At 43.6% G+C, this 15,100-nt stretch overlaps 2 non-coding genes across 2 annotated transcripts; both read right to left on the bottom strand.

The window, feature by feature from the left end:
• Positions 1-695: 695 nt before the first annotated feature.
• Positions 696-814, bottom strand: LOC138361518 (5S ribosomal RNA). Its single transcript, XR_011227000.1, has one exon. It is a non-coding gene; the product is annotated as a 5S ribosomal RNA (ribosomal RNA).
• Positions 815-10,554: 9,740 nt separating this feature from the next.
• Positions 10,555-10,673, bottom strand: LOC138361534 (5S ribosomal RNA). Its single transcript, XR_011227015.1, has one exon. It is a non-coding gene; the product is annotated as a 5S ribosomal RNA (ribosomal RNA).
• Positions 10,674-15,100: the final 4,427 nt, after the last annotated feature.

The following is a 15,100-nucleotide window of genomic DNA, read 5'->3' as shown; positions in this document are numbered from 1 at the left end:
GTGGTGATTGGTGGTGAGTAGTGGTGGTGGTGGTGAGTAGTGGTGGTGGTGGTGGTGGTGGTGGTAGTAGGTGGGAGGGGGGGGGGGGGGGGGGAAGGGGACTGATGGTCTGTGGATTCCTTCTCCGTACCCCTTACATATAAGCAAAAACATGCCTTCCTGTGGGTATAGAAACATTAACACAAATTATATATGTAACTGATATTGTAGCCTTTTAAACAGAAAAGATTTGTACATACAAATACTTTTAAATTATCATTTATTTGTGGAAATGGCATTTACGTCATTAAATTGATACCTCAGCATCAAGCTTGTGTCCTGCAGCTGTGGTCCAGTGGTAAAGTGTATATAAGTGATGCGTATTCTTGGAGTTGCGAGTTCAAACCCGGATTAAGCTATATATATATATATATATATATATATATATATATATATATATATATATATATATATATATATATATATATATATATATATATATATATATATATATATATAAACAACATGTTTTGTTTTGGTTGTTTGTTTTTGTATAAAGCCTCACACACTATATTAAGCGAGTTTGTTTTAAACATGACATACATATTAATTCATTTTACCAGGCCTTATTCCACACAACTCCGTGAATTTCCCGTGGAGCCAGCCATTCAAACAAAAACAAACGAAACAAAACAAAACAAAACAAAAAACATTATTGCCAACAGCATTTGGTGTTCCCAGGCGGTCACCCATCCAAGTACTAACCAAACCCAACGTTGCTTAACTTCGCTGATCGGACGAGAAGCGGTGTTCTCAACGTGGTATGGCCGTTGGCATGAGACTGCCTACACATTGTGGCTAATAACCAACTCTTTTTAGTCATCACGGCAGGATACGGACCTTCTTGTGGTGTCTTAATGGTAATTGTATCCTAACATATTTTTGTCTCCTTGGCATGGATATTTAACATCGTTTATTCAGTCTTGGGTTTATGTTCTTTCGCCATTTACAGACATTTTACATCTACCTACTTCCTCAGCCTGCCCTGCCAATTTCTAATGAATTTGTGGATTTTCTTTTGTAATACATACATGTGTGTGCTCATCTGCTCTTCAGTTTTTATGATATTTGTCTCATCTGTCCTGCTTTATGATACTTTTACAAAGAACATGAACAAATGCTTCTATTTTAGAGAAGATATGGGATCCAGGTTTCGGAGCCGTAAAACCAACCGTTGTGATTGGTGGACGAGTTGCCAGGTTGCAGCTTCTGTACCGTGCCGGCACATAAATAGGTTCGGCTCAAGCGGCGGCAGCATCATTCCCCCGTGACTGTCTGAGCGTCTCTCATCACCTTGGTTATCTCATCATCATCATGGTAGAAGCAAAGCCTACCAAGAAGGCTGCGGCTGCTGCTGTGGTGGCCACCACCAGGAAACCTCGCGTCCAGGTTGCTCACCCGAAAACTAGTCAAATGGTTCTAGCCGCGGTCGCAGCACTCAAAGACCGTAAGGGCTCGTCTCTACAAGCAATCAAGAAGTACGTTGTTGCCAACAACAAAGTCGAGGCTGCCAAGATCGCCATTTACATCCGAAGATTTCTCAAGAAAGCAGTGGCTGACGGCATTCTTGTTCAGACCAAGGGAAGTGGAGCTAGTGGATCATTCAAGCTGGCCGTAGCAGAGAAGAGGGCCGTTCTAACTCCCAAGAAAGCCACCACAACCAAGAAACCATCTACAGCAGCAAAGAAGGCCGTGGTAACTCCCAAGAAAGCCGCCACAAGCAACAAACCACCTACAGCCTTGAAAAAGAAGCAGCAGCAGCAGCTTGTTGTTGGGAACAAAAAGCCCAAAATAAAGAGAGCTTCAAAATCTCCCAAACCACCCAAGGCAAAGAAAGCTGTCAAGAAAACAACAAAGGCAAAATAAACGATGACATGCAAGCAGCATGAATACACATGACAATAAACATCCAGGCCTCCCCCCTCAGTGGAGGGGCCTCATATGATTCCAAAAAGAGTTTAGTTTTGTAGACAAATAAATCATTACTTTTGGGGTAGATTTACTCTGTATATTATATATATATATATATATATATATATATATATATATATATATATATATATATATATATATATATATATATATATATATATATTTATATATACACATGGGTGAGGTGATATGGTACCAAAGTTTTGGGTAAGGTGATTGACATTTACACAAGATAAAACACGAACCAATGGGAATAAAAACATAAGAATGGAAGTAACTGCAGAAGGCCTATTGGCCCATAACACAAGCACTTCCTCTTGATGCTTCTATATTGGTTCGGAGTCTTGAAGCTATAATATATATATATATATATATATATATATATATATATATATATATATATATATATATATATATATATATATATATATATATATATATATATATATATATATATATATATATATATATATATATATATATATATATATATATATATATATATATATATGCACACAAAACTAAATAGTCTTGTTAGACAAATTGCCCCTATTAGAGGCAAGTTGACTAACAAGCCGAATGACTGCAATTGTTTTGAATTTGAGTTAAATCTAACATAGAAATGTAATCAAACCTAACCTAACCTATGCTAACCCAAGCTAAGCTAACCTAACCTAACCTAAGCTAACCCAAGCTAAGCTAAGCTAAGCTAACCTAACCTAACCTAACCTAAGCTAACCTAACCTAACCTAACCTAACCTAACCTAACCTAACCCAGCAATTCATGATCTTAATATAATACTGTTAATTGGATAAACCAATTTGGAAAGAAATGTTCGAAAATAACAAAATTAACTGTGCTTGTTAGGAAAATTGGGCCTTGCATACTTGTCCCAATAGTGTGGTTCTCGCTTTTAGGTACGACATAAACGTATACCTAAGTTGAGAGAGAAAAAGATTCGCACTCAAACATGCATATCGATTGCCAGTCCTGAATTCTGGGTAGATATTCGTGTCCTCCCTTTTCATTTACCATCATTTGGATACTATCAAAACAGCTCTGAGAAGGATAAAATGAATAAAACGGGTAGCTCACTCATGTAAAAAGGAAGAGTTGGGAAAGATCTCTCTCTCTCTCTCTCTCTCTCTCCCCCTCACCCCCCACCAATGATCCTGCTCTGCTAGTATATAACGTAACAAACCTTCCCCCCCCCCCCCTCCCTCCCCAATCAGAGTCCCTTTAAGCATGCGAGGATAAAAAATAGATTTCATAAGACCCAATGTGCTAGCTGATATCAAAACAATTTATGTTATCGTCTATTAAGCCCTTCAGTAAAAAAGTATAGGGACCTAATTAGGTCCCGTTTTGAGGTGGTGGTGGGTGGAATCGATGGATTAGCCAAGCTCTTATCCGCCGAATCCGTAGAGGGTACGACCCTGGCGCTTCAGAGCGTACACCACGTCCATAGCAGTGACGGTCTTCCTCTTGGCGTGTTCCGTGTAGGTTACAGCATCACGGATGACGTTCTCGAGGAACACCTTCAGGACGCCACGGGTCTCTTCGTAGATGAGACCCGAAATACGCTTCACGCCGCCACGACGAGCTAAGCGACGAATAGCGGGCTTGGTGATGCCCTGGATGTTGTCACGTAGCACCTTACGATGACGCTTGGCGCCACCCTTTCCGAGTCCCTTGCCTCCCTTGCCGCGTCCAGTCATGGTGTTGAAGTTGTGTGAATCGAATTGACGAATGCCCGCACGATTTCCCGACTATATCCCATCAAGCGGACGTACTAGTAGCATTGCAACTCCTGCCTGCCCTTACTTTACGCTTGTGGTCGAGTAGACACGGCTTTCTCACAACGCTTTCAAAACTGCAGTTGCCTACTCGTCTGTTTCACGTCCCTGTGAAATGACTTTTGCACAAATCCAAAAAATAGAGCAAAATCAGCGATAATAGTGATTGAGGTGAGCCGCCTGTTGGCTGCAGCCAGAGGAAGGAGGGGAGGGGCAACGGGGTGACGTAGGCGAGTCGAGCAGCCAATGGCGCTCGAGCAAGCGCCTCGAGACGGCGTATATAAGCAAAAATTTTTCGGCGCCGGCCATCACAAACCACAGTTGTTCACCATGGCTCGCACCAAGCAGACTGCTCGCAAGTCCACGGGAGGCAAGGCTCCTCGTAAGCAGCTGGCCACCAAGGCAGCACGCAAGTCTGCTCCTGCCACAGGGGGTGTGAAGAAGCCTCACCGTTACAGGCCCGGAACGGTCGCCCTGCGTGAGATCCGTCGTTACCAGAAGAGCACCGAGTTGCTCATCAGGAAACTTCCCTTCCAGCGTCTGGTGCGCGAGATTGCCCAGGACTTCAAGACCGATCTTCGCTTCCAGTCGTCTGCCGTCATGGCTTTACAGGAGGCATCCGAGGCTTACCTGGTCGGTCTCTTCGAGGACACTAACCTCTGTGCCATCCACGCCAAGCGTGTCACCATCATGCCAAAGGACATTCAGCTTGCTCGCCGTATCCGTGGAGAGCGTGCATAAGCTAAATCGACCACCCTAGTATACACCAAACTCGGCCCTTCTCAGGGCCAAAATATCCTTCTAAGGAGATTTCAGACATTCCTAGCATAATTTAGGTGTCATACATACATGTGATATCAATAAATCAAGTCATTTGTAGTACAACCTGTTCTCTTACAAACAAAACGCCGTCGCTTTTCACTCTTATGCACTGTCAAGGATCACCCCCCCCCCCCCCCCCAAAATAAAAATTGTCATACTGTACTAGAAATAAAAGCAGCTTGTATAAGTGACATATACTGTCCAGTCCTGTTTTATTCTGTTTTCGGTCCTCTGGCTTAATCTGTTAAGTTAGGAGATGACATTTTAAATTAACCGTTTTCTTGACATTTTCAAACCTAAGAGGGTGGCCTGCATAGTAATCCTAATGTGGAACATAACAATGAATCTCTAATCTCTAGAAAAAAGATACCGAGTGCTTATATGTGTTGAGAGAGAGAGAGAGAGAGAGAGAGAGAGAGAGAGAGAGAGAGAGAGAGAGAGAGAGAGAGAGAGAGAGAGAGAGAGAGAGAGAGAGAGACAGACAGACAAGACAGACAGACAGACAGACAGACAGACAGACAGACAGACAGACAGACAGACAGACAGACAGGCAGGCAGGCAGGCAGACAGACAGACAGACAGACAGACAGACAGACAGACAGACACTGAGAGAGAGAAACACACACAGACAGTTTCATAAATATTCTCATTTTATAGCTATTTGCTTTCAGTGACAGAGGTTTTTGTTATAATAGTATTGGTGTCTAACACTCACAATCTCTTTAGAAATTAAAGTGTGGCTCCAATGGAGCCGAGTTTGTTGGTTTGAGGCCAAGCCACCACCACAGGGCAGTAAGTAAGCCGTTTACTTGGAGGAGGTGTACTTGGTGACGGCCTTAGTGCCCTCAGAGACGGCGTGCTTGGCCAGTTCTCCGGGCAACAGGAGCCTTACAGCCGTCTGGATCTCCCGACTGGTAATGGTGGAACGCTTGTTGTAGTGGGCCAGGCGAGAAGCCTCGGCGGCGATGCGCTCGAAGATGTCGTTCACGAACGAGTTCATGATCGACATGGCTTTGGAAGAGATACCAGTGTCGGGGTGGACCTGCTTCAGCACTTTGTAGATGTAGATGCTGTAGCTCTCCTTCCTCCTGCGCTTCTTTTTCTTATCGCCCTTGGCAATGGCCTTCTGGGCCTTTCCGGCCTTCTTGGCAGCCTTTCCAGATGCCTTGGGTGGCATGATGATGCTCGTGCTGGCTGGCGTTGCGATACAATAATGAACTTTTGCGCGAGGCGAGCTTTCCTTTTATATCCCGCTCGCGACTCAGCTCAGAGCGGGTCGCGTGGCGGAGCGCGCTGATTGGTCAGTGGCGGGCTCCCTTGATCCTGAGCGGGGTATATAACACGAAGCTCGATCTGCGGGGCGTAGCCTTGATTGCGACGAGGGACGTGCACAAGGCCTTCGACAGCCTGTGGCACGATGGTCTGGTGTACAAACTAGCAGACTTACCAGCGCAAAACTGGACCCTCCTCAGGCTGATCAGTAATTTCCTTAAGAATAGGCAAGTTACCCCCAGCTTCAAGGCAAACGAGGCCGCAGCCTTCACCCCAACAGCTGGAGTCCCCCAAGGATCATGCTTGAGCCCGGTTCTCTTCAACATCTTTGTAAATGACCTGCCCCAACCAGAGTATAGGGACACCATTATCGTGCAATTTGCGGACGACGTAACGCACGTAATAACATCTAACCCTAGCAGCCAAGCGGCCAAACATGCAACTGCAACCCGTAAGGCAAACGTAGAACTAGCAAGGACTGCTAACTGGGAAAGGAAATGGAGGATCACCACTAACCCAGAAAAGATTCAATTAAGCACTGTCGGCTGTATGGCCTTCTCAATTGAAAATGAGGGGGGAATAAGAATCAGGGGTGAACCCATAGCCATCTCAAACTCCAACACAGTGCTCGGTTACAACTTCAACAGGCTGCTCAACTCCTCCCAGTACGTATCCCAGAAGACAGCGATGGCCCGGGGCTCACTGGCGAGGCTCTTCCGTTTCAACCAAGCCCCATCCCACATCAAGCTCCACCTGTACAGAATGATCATAAGGCCTAGCTTGGAATACCCATACGTTCCCCTGAACCTCACCAACAAATCCAACATGTTGAAGATTCAACGAGTACAAAACAAAGCACTTCGCTTTGCAGAGGGCCTGACTCTGAGTGACAGGGTGAGAACCGACCTGATCCATGAGACGCTCAACATGAAGCCAATGAACATTAGGCTCAGCTACCTGGCCAGAAGACAGCTGTACCGTATGAAGAACATGTATGTCCCAGACCCAGAAGATCCCTTCGTAGCAGAAAACACCACCAGCGACTACGAGATCCACGAACCACCACACAGAACCAGAAGAATCACTCTCCAACAAAAAGTGATCAGACATATCCATGATGAGGCCTTCCCAAGCCCTCAGATACTAAGCGGTCTGCCAGACGATCCAGATGAGTGGCCCATCCCGGACCCAATCTACACCAAATGAAGAATAAAGAAAGAAAGAAAAAAAAAAATATATAAATAATAAATAAAAAAAAAAAAAAAAAAAAAAATAATAAATAAATAAATAAATATAAAAAAAAAAAAAAAAAAAAAAAAAAAAAAAAAAAAAAAAAAATATATATATAAATAAAACACCTACAAAAAAATATAAAACCAAAAAACCATTTGTCGTGGCGTCAGAAGTGTAACTACCCTGATGTTTCTAAGATTAGCCTCCTTCAGCCAACTCCATCGGCTCTAGTGCTTTAGGACACCAACAAGGTCACAAACACTAGCCCCCCCAGCCAATGTACTGACAACCCAACATAACACACACGCAAACAAACAACACATACAAAAATGTCAACCCATGGTGGACAGGCCACCGAACTTTCAAACCTCCTCTCTCTCTACACCCGCATCCTCTTCCTGAATTTCATCTCCCCATCCCTCTACCTCCCCCATCCTTTCCATTCCCTATGGACATCAAAGCAAAGCGGCATAAAACACCACAAACCCACAACAGCAGCAGCAATGTCAGGACGCGGCAAGGGAGGCAAAGTGAAGGGCAAGTCAAAGTCTCGCTCCAGCAGGGCCGGACTTCAGTTCCCCGTGGGCAGAATTCACCGTCTGCTGCGTAAGGGCAACTACGCCGAACGCGTCGGTGCTGGCGCTCCTGTCTACCTGGCAGCCGTCATGGAATACCTCGCTGCCGAAGTTCTGGAGCTCGCCGGTAACGCCGCACGTGACAACAAGAAGACCCGTATCATCCCACGTCACTTGCAGTTGGCCATCCGCAACGACGAAGAACTCAACAAACTTCTGTCTGGCGTAACCATTGCACAGGGAGGTGTTCTTCCAAACATTCAGGCAGTTCTTTTGCCAAAGAAGACAGAGAAGAAGTAAGCACTTCTGCCACCCACCACGACAAATACCATAACCAGGCTCCATCCGGAGCCACACACACTTTAATAGAGAGATTCAAGTAGACAATCAACTTTCAAACATTAATAATAACATTTATATTGATTTCATTTGGAATGTGTACATAACAAACAAACAAACAAAACAAAATTATAGGGGATATTCAGCATCACTTGGAATATTAACCAATCATATAAATCCAATATATATTTTATATTTTACTTTAAGCGAGGAATTCATATTCTATTAATTTTTAATCATACAAATGAACAAAAGCAATTCTTCACTAGACGTAATGAATGAATAAATGATCAAGGTTTTAATGTGTTTCATGAATATATATATATATATATATATATATATATATATATATATATATATATATATATATATATATATATATATATATATATATATTAATACTTGTGAACCAGAATATGTTTGAGCAGCAGCGATCGTGCCTGCCATTGGCCGAAGTGCAACAATTCAAATAATTTAAAGGGCCTGCTCGGGTATATAAGAGAGGCTGGGAGACTGGGGCCGGTGGTGGGTGATGGGTGATGAGTGATGGTGTGGTGTGGTATGGTGTTGTTAAGAGTTGATTTACGGCCAGCCAGCCAGCTGCAGCCAAGGCAGGGCAGGGCAGGGCAAGGCAAGGCAAGGCAAGGCAAGGCAAGGCAAGGCAATAACAGAACAGGACAGGACAGGACAGGCAAGGCAAGGCAAGGCAAGGCAAGCAGGCGGGCGGGCAGGCGGGCGGGCGGGCGGGCGGGCGGGCGGGCGGGCGGGCGGGCGGGCGGCCGGCCAGCCAGCCAGCCAGGCAGGCAGGCAGGCAGGCAGGCAGGCAGGCAGGCAGGCAGGCAGGCAGGCAGGCAGGCAGGCAGGCAGGCAGGCAGGCAGGCAGCCAGCCAGCCAGCCAGCCAGCCAGCCAGCCAGCCAGCCAGCCAGCCAGCCACTCCCACTTTGTATTTATATGCATTCAATTTATATTCAAACATTATATATGTTAAGGGCCTAGTTTTAGTGTTTATTTTAAAAATGACAAACATCGAGTCGTTTTACCAGTCCTTTAGCGTTAACAGTGATGCATTTTAAAACTGAACAGAAATCACCTTTTCTGGATATATCAAATATCGAATCCGCTTAATGTGCCTACAATTCAATCATTCAAAAAATACATAATTTACATCATGCCTTTTCATAGAACAGACAATAAGATTTGAGACAATAAGAACTTTACTTTTATAACTAAAGTTGCACAATTATACCAACTCTATGGTGGCTGGGTGGTAAGGTGTGTGGCTGGTGTTTTGGAAGTCGCGAGTTCAAACGACCCAATGGGAGTACTTTTTTTTTTTGCCATACAATCTTCCTAATACTATTATGTAGGTGTGTGTGTGTGTGTGTGTTTTTATTCATTCTTTGGTTTTATAGATGACATACATATTGACTCCTTTTACCGGTCCTTAATTAGGCTCTGGGGAAGCAATGGTGGTGGTGCATTTAAAACTAAACCAAAAATCACCAGTTCTGGACGCGTCAAATATCATATCCGCTTAATGTGTCTACAACCTAATTACTTAAAACTACACTATTTAATTCATTCATATCATGTGCATATTGGTCATTATGCTCATACAACCGACATCAAAATTTATTTTCATTATTAGAATCATACATTTCATCAAGTAATACAGATACAAAGAGATTTTCTTTCTGAGAAGACCGTTAGTATTGGCTGGCTGGCAGGCAGGCAGGCATTTGAGGGTTATTATTTCGCCTGTTGATTGGGGGGAGGGTTGATGTGTTAGGGGGTTTTCGGTTAGGTGTGGTGGTGGTGATTGGTGGTGATTGGTGGTGATTGGTGGTGGTGGTGATTGGTGGTGAGTAGTGGTGGTGGTGGTGAGTAGTGGTGGTGGTGGTGGTGGTGGTGGTGGTGGTAGTAGGTGGGAGGGGGGGGGGGGGGGGGGAAGGGGACTGATGGTCTGTGGATTCCTTCTCCGTACCCCTTACATATAAGCAAAAACATGCCTTCCTGTGGGTATAGAAACATTAACACAAATTATATATGTAACTGATATTGTAGCCTTTTAAACAGAAAAGATTTGTACATACAAATACTTTTAAATTATCATTTATTTGTGGAAATGGCATTTACGTCATTAAATTGATACCTCAGCATCAAGCTTGTGTCCTGCAGCTGTGGTCCAGTGGTAAAGTGTATATAAGTGATGCGTATTCTTGGAGTTGCGAGTTCAAACCCGGATTAAGCTATATATATATATATATATATATATATATATATATATATATATATATATATATATATATATATATATATATATATATATATATATATATATATATAAAACAACATGTTTTGTTTTGGTTGTTTGTTTTTGTATAAAGCCTCACACACTATATTAAGCGAGTTTGTTTTAAACATGACATACATATTAATTCATTTTACCAGGCCTTATTCCACACAACTCCGTGAATTTCCCGTGGAGCCAGCCATTCAAACAAAAACAAACGAAACAAAACAAAACAAAACAAAAAACATTATTGCCAACAGCATTTGGTGTTCCCAGGCGGTCACCCATCCAAGTACTAACCAAACCCAACGTTGCTTAACTTCGCTGATCGGACGAGAAGCGGTGTTCTCAACGTGGTATGGCCGTTGGCATGAGACTGCCTACACATTGTGGCTAATAACCAACTCTTTTTAGTCATCACGGCAGGATACGGACCTTCTTGTGGTGTCTTAATGGTAATTGTATCCTAACATATTTTTGTCTCCTTGGCATGGATATTTAACATCGTTTATTCAGTCTTGGGTTTATGTTCTTTCGCCATTTACAGACATTTTACATCTACCTACTTCCTCAGCCTGCCCTGCCAATTTCTAATGAATTTGTGGATTTTCTTTTGTAATACATACATGTGTGTGCTCATCTGCTCTTCAGTTTTTATGATATTTGTCTCATCTGTCCTGCTTTATGATACTTTTACAAAGAACATGAACAAATGCTTCTATTTTAGAGAAGATATGGGATCCAGGTTTCGGAGCCGTAAAACCAACCGTTGTGATTGGTGGACGAGTTGCCAGGTTGCAGCTTCTGTACCGTGCCGGCACATAAATAGGTTCGGCTCAAGCGGCGGCAGCATCATTCCCCCGTGACTGTCTGAGCGTCTCTCATCACCTTGGTTATCTCATCATCATCATGGTAGAAGCAAAGCCTACCAAGAAGGCTGCGGCTGCTGCTGTGGTGGCCACCACCAGGAAACCTCGCGTCCAGGTTGCTCACCCGAAAACTAGTCAAATGGTTCTAGCCGCGGTCGCAGCACTCAAAGACCGTAAGGGCTCGTCTCTACAAGCAATCAAGAAGTACGTTGTTGCCAACAACAAAGTCGAGGCTGCCAAGATCGCCATTTACATCCGAAGATTTCTCAAGAAAGCAGTGGCTGACGGCATTCTTGTTCAGACCAAGGGAAGTGGAGCTAGTGGATCATTCAAGCTGGCCGTAGCAGAGAAGAGGGCCGTTCTAACTCCCAAGAAAGCCACCACAACCAAGAAACCATCTACAGCAGCAAAGAAGGCCGTGGTAACTCCCAAGAAAGCCGCCACAAGCAACAAACCACCTACAGCCTTGAAAAAGAAGCAGCAGCAGCAGCTTGTTGTTGGGAACAAAAAGCCCAAAATAAAGAGAGCTTCAAAATCTCCCAAACCACCCAAGGCAAAGAAAGCTGTCAAGAAAACAACAAAGGCAAAATAAACGATGACATGCAAGCAGCATGAATACACATGACAATAAACATCCAGGCCTCCCCCCTCAGTGGAGGGGCCTCATATGATTCCAAAAAGAGTTTAGTTTTGTAGACAAATAAATCATTACTTTTGGGGTAGATTTACTCTGTATATTATATATATATATATATATATATATATATATATATATATATATATATATATATATATATATATATATATTTATATATACACATGGGTGAGGTGATATGGTACCAAAGTTTTGGGTAAGGTGATTGACATTTACACAAGATAAAACACGAACCAATGGGAATAAAAACATAAGAATGGAAGTAACTGCAGAAGGCCTATTGGCCCATAACACAAGCACTTCCTCTTGATGCTTCTATATTGGTTCGGAGTCTTGAAGCTATAATATATATATATATATATATATATATATATATATATATATATATATATATATATATATATATATATATATATATATATATATATATATATATATATATATATATATATATATATATATATATATATATATATATATATATATATATATATGCACACAAAACTAAATAGTCTTGTTAGACAAATTGCCCCTATTAGAGGCAAGTTGACTAACAAGCCGAATGACTGCAATTGTTTTGAATTTGAGTTAAATCTAACATAGAAATGTAATCAAACCTAACCTAACCTATGCTAACCCAAGCTAAGCTAACCTAACCTAACCTAAGCTAACCCAAGCTAAGCTAAGCTAAGCTAACCTAACCTAACCTAACCTAAGCTAACCTAACCTAACCTAACCTAACCTAACCTAACCTAACCCAGCAATTCATGATCTTAATATAATACTGTTAATTGGATAAACCAATTTGGAAAGAAATGTTCGAAAATAACAAAATTAACTGTGCTTGTTAGGAAAATTGGGCCTTGCATACTTGTCCCAATAGTGTGGTTCTCGCTTTTAGGTACGACATAAACGTATACCTAAGTTGAGAGAGAAAAAGATTCGCACTCAAACATGCATATCGATTGCCAGTCCTGAATTCTGGGTAGATATTCGTGTCCTCCCTTTTCATTTACCATCATTTGGATACTATCAAAACAGCTCTGAGAAGGATAAAATGAATAAAACGGGTAGCTCACTCATGTAAAAAGGAAGAGTTGGGAAAGATCTCTCTCTCTCTCTCTCTCTCTCTCCCCCTCACCCCCCACCAATGATCCTGCTCTGCTAGTATATAACGTAACAAACCTTCCCCCCCCCCCCTCCCTCCCCAATCAGAGTCCCTTTAAGCATGCGAGGATAAAAAATAGATTTCATAAGACCCAATGTGCTAGCTGATATCAAAACAATTTATGTTATCGTCTATTAAGCCCTTCAGTAAAAAAGTATAGGGACCTAATTAGGTCCCGTTTTGAGGTGGTGGTGGGTGGAATCGATGGATTAGCCAAGCTCTTATCCGCCGAATCCGTAGAGGGTACGACCCTGGCGCTTCAGAGCGTACACCACGTCCATAGCAGTGACGGTCTTCCTCTTGGCGTGTTCCGTGTAGGTTACAGCATCACGGATGACGTTCTCGAGGAACACCTTCAGGACGCCACGGGTCTCTTCGTAGATGAGACCCGAAATACGCTTCACGCCGCCACGACGAGCTAAGCGACGAATAGCGGGCTTGGTGATGCCCTGGATGTTGTCACGTAGCACCTTACGATGACGCTTGGCGCCACCCTTTCCGAGTCCCTTGCCTCCCTTGCCGCGTCCAGTCATGGTGTTGAAGTTGTGTGAATCGAATTGACGAATGCCCGCACGATTTCCCGACTATATCCCATCAAGCGGACGTACTAGTAGCATTGCAACTCCTGCCTGCCCTTACTTTACGCTTGTGGTCGAGTAGACACGGCTTTCTCACAACGCTTTCAAAACTGCAGTTGCCTACTCGTCTGTTTCACGTCCCTGTGAAATGACTTTTGCACAAATCCAAAAAATAGAGCAAAATCAGCGATAATAGTGATTGAGGTGAGCCGCCTGTTGGCTGCAGCCAGAGGAAGGAGGGGAGGGGCAACGGGGTGACGTAGGCGAGTCGAGCAGCCAATGGCGCTCGAGCAAGCGCCTCGAGACGGCGTATATAAGCAAAAATTTTTCGGCGCCGGCCATCACAAACCACAGTTGTTCACCATGGCTCGCACCAAGCAGACTGCTCGCAAGTCCACGGGAGGCAAGGCTCCTCGTAAGCAGCTGGCCACCAAGGCAGCACGCAAGTCTGCTCCTGCCACAGGGGGTGTGAAGAAGCCTCACCGTTACAGGCCCGGAACGGTCGCCCTGCGTGAGATCCGTCGTTACCAGAAGAGCACCGAGTTGCTCATCAGGAAACTTCCCTTCCAGCGTCTGGTGCGCGAGATTGCCCAGGACTTCAAGACCGATCTTCGCTTCCAGTCGTCTGCCGTCATGGCTTTACAGGAGGCATCCGAGGCTTACCTGGTCGGTCTCTTCGAGGACACTAACCTCTGTGCCATCCACGCCAAGCGTGTCACCATCATGCCAAAGGACATTCAGCTTGCTCGCCGTATCCGTGGAGAGCGTGCATAAGCTAAATCGACCACCCTAGTATACACCAAACTCGGCCCTTCTCAGGGCCAAAATATCCTTCTAAGGAGATTTCAGACATTCCTAGCATAATTTAGGTGTCATACATACATGTGATATCAATAAATCAAGTCATTTGTAGTACAACCTGTTCTCTTACAAACAAAACGCCGTCGCTTTTCACTCTTATGCACTGTCAAGGATCACCCCCCCCCCCCCCCCAAAATAAAAATTGTCATACTGTACTAGAAATAAAAGCAGCTTGTATAAGTGACATATACTGTCCAGTCCTGTTTTATTCTGTTTTCGGTCCTCTGGCTTAATCTGTTAAGTTAGGAGATGACATTTTAAATTAACCGTTTTCTTGACATTTTCAAACCTAAGAGGGTGGCCTGCATAGTAATCCTAATGTGGAACATAACAATGAATCTCTAATCTCTAGAAAAAAGATACCGAGTGCTTATATGTGTTGAGAGAGAGAGAGAGAGAGAGAGAGAGAGAGAGAGAGAGAGAGAGAGAGAGAGAGAGAGAGAGACACACAGACAAGATAGACAAGACAGACAGACAAACAGACAGACAGACAGACAGACAGACAGACAGACAGACAGACAGACAGACAGACAGACAGACAGGCAGGCAGGCAGGCAGACAGACAGACAGACAGACAGACAGACAGACAGACAGACACTGAGAGAGAGAAACACACACAGACAGTTTCATAAATATTCTCATTTTATAGCTATTTGCTTTCAGTGA

Source organism: Procambarus clarkii, unplaced genomic scaffold, assembly GCF_040958095.1.
Source record: "Procambarus clarkii isolate CNS0578487 unplaced genomic scaffold, FALCON_Pclarkii_2.0 HiC_scaffold_443, whole genome shotgun sequence".
In the NCBI taxonomy this organism is placed as follows: domain Eukaryota; kingdom Metazoa; phylum Arthropoda; class Malacostraca; order Decapoda; family Cambaridae; genus Procambarus; species Procambarus clarkii.
The sequence above is the reverse complement of the archived record's forward strand: the minus strand, read 5'-3'. Positions and strand labels throughout refer to the sequence as shown.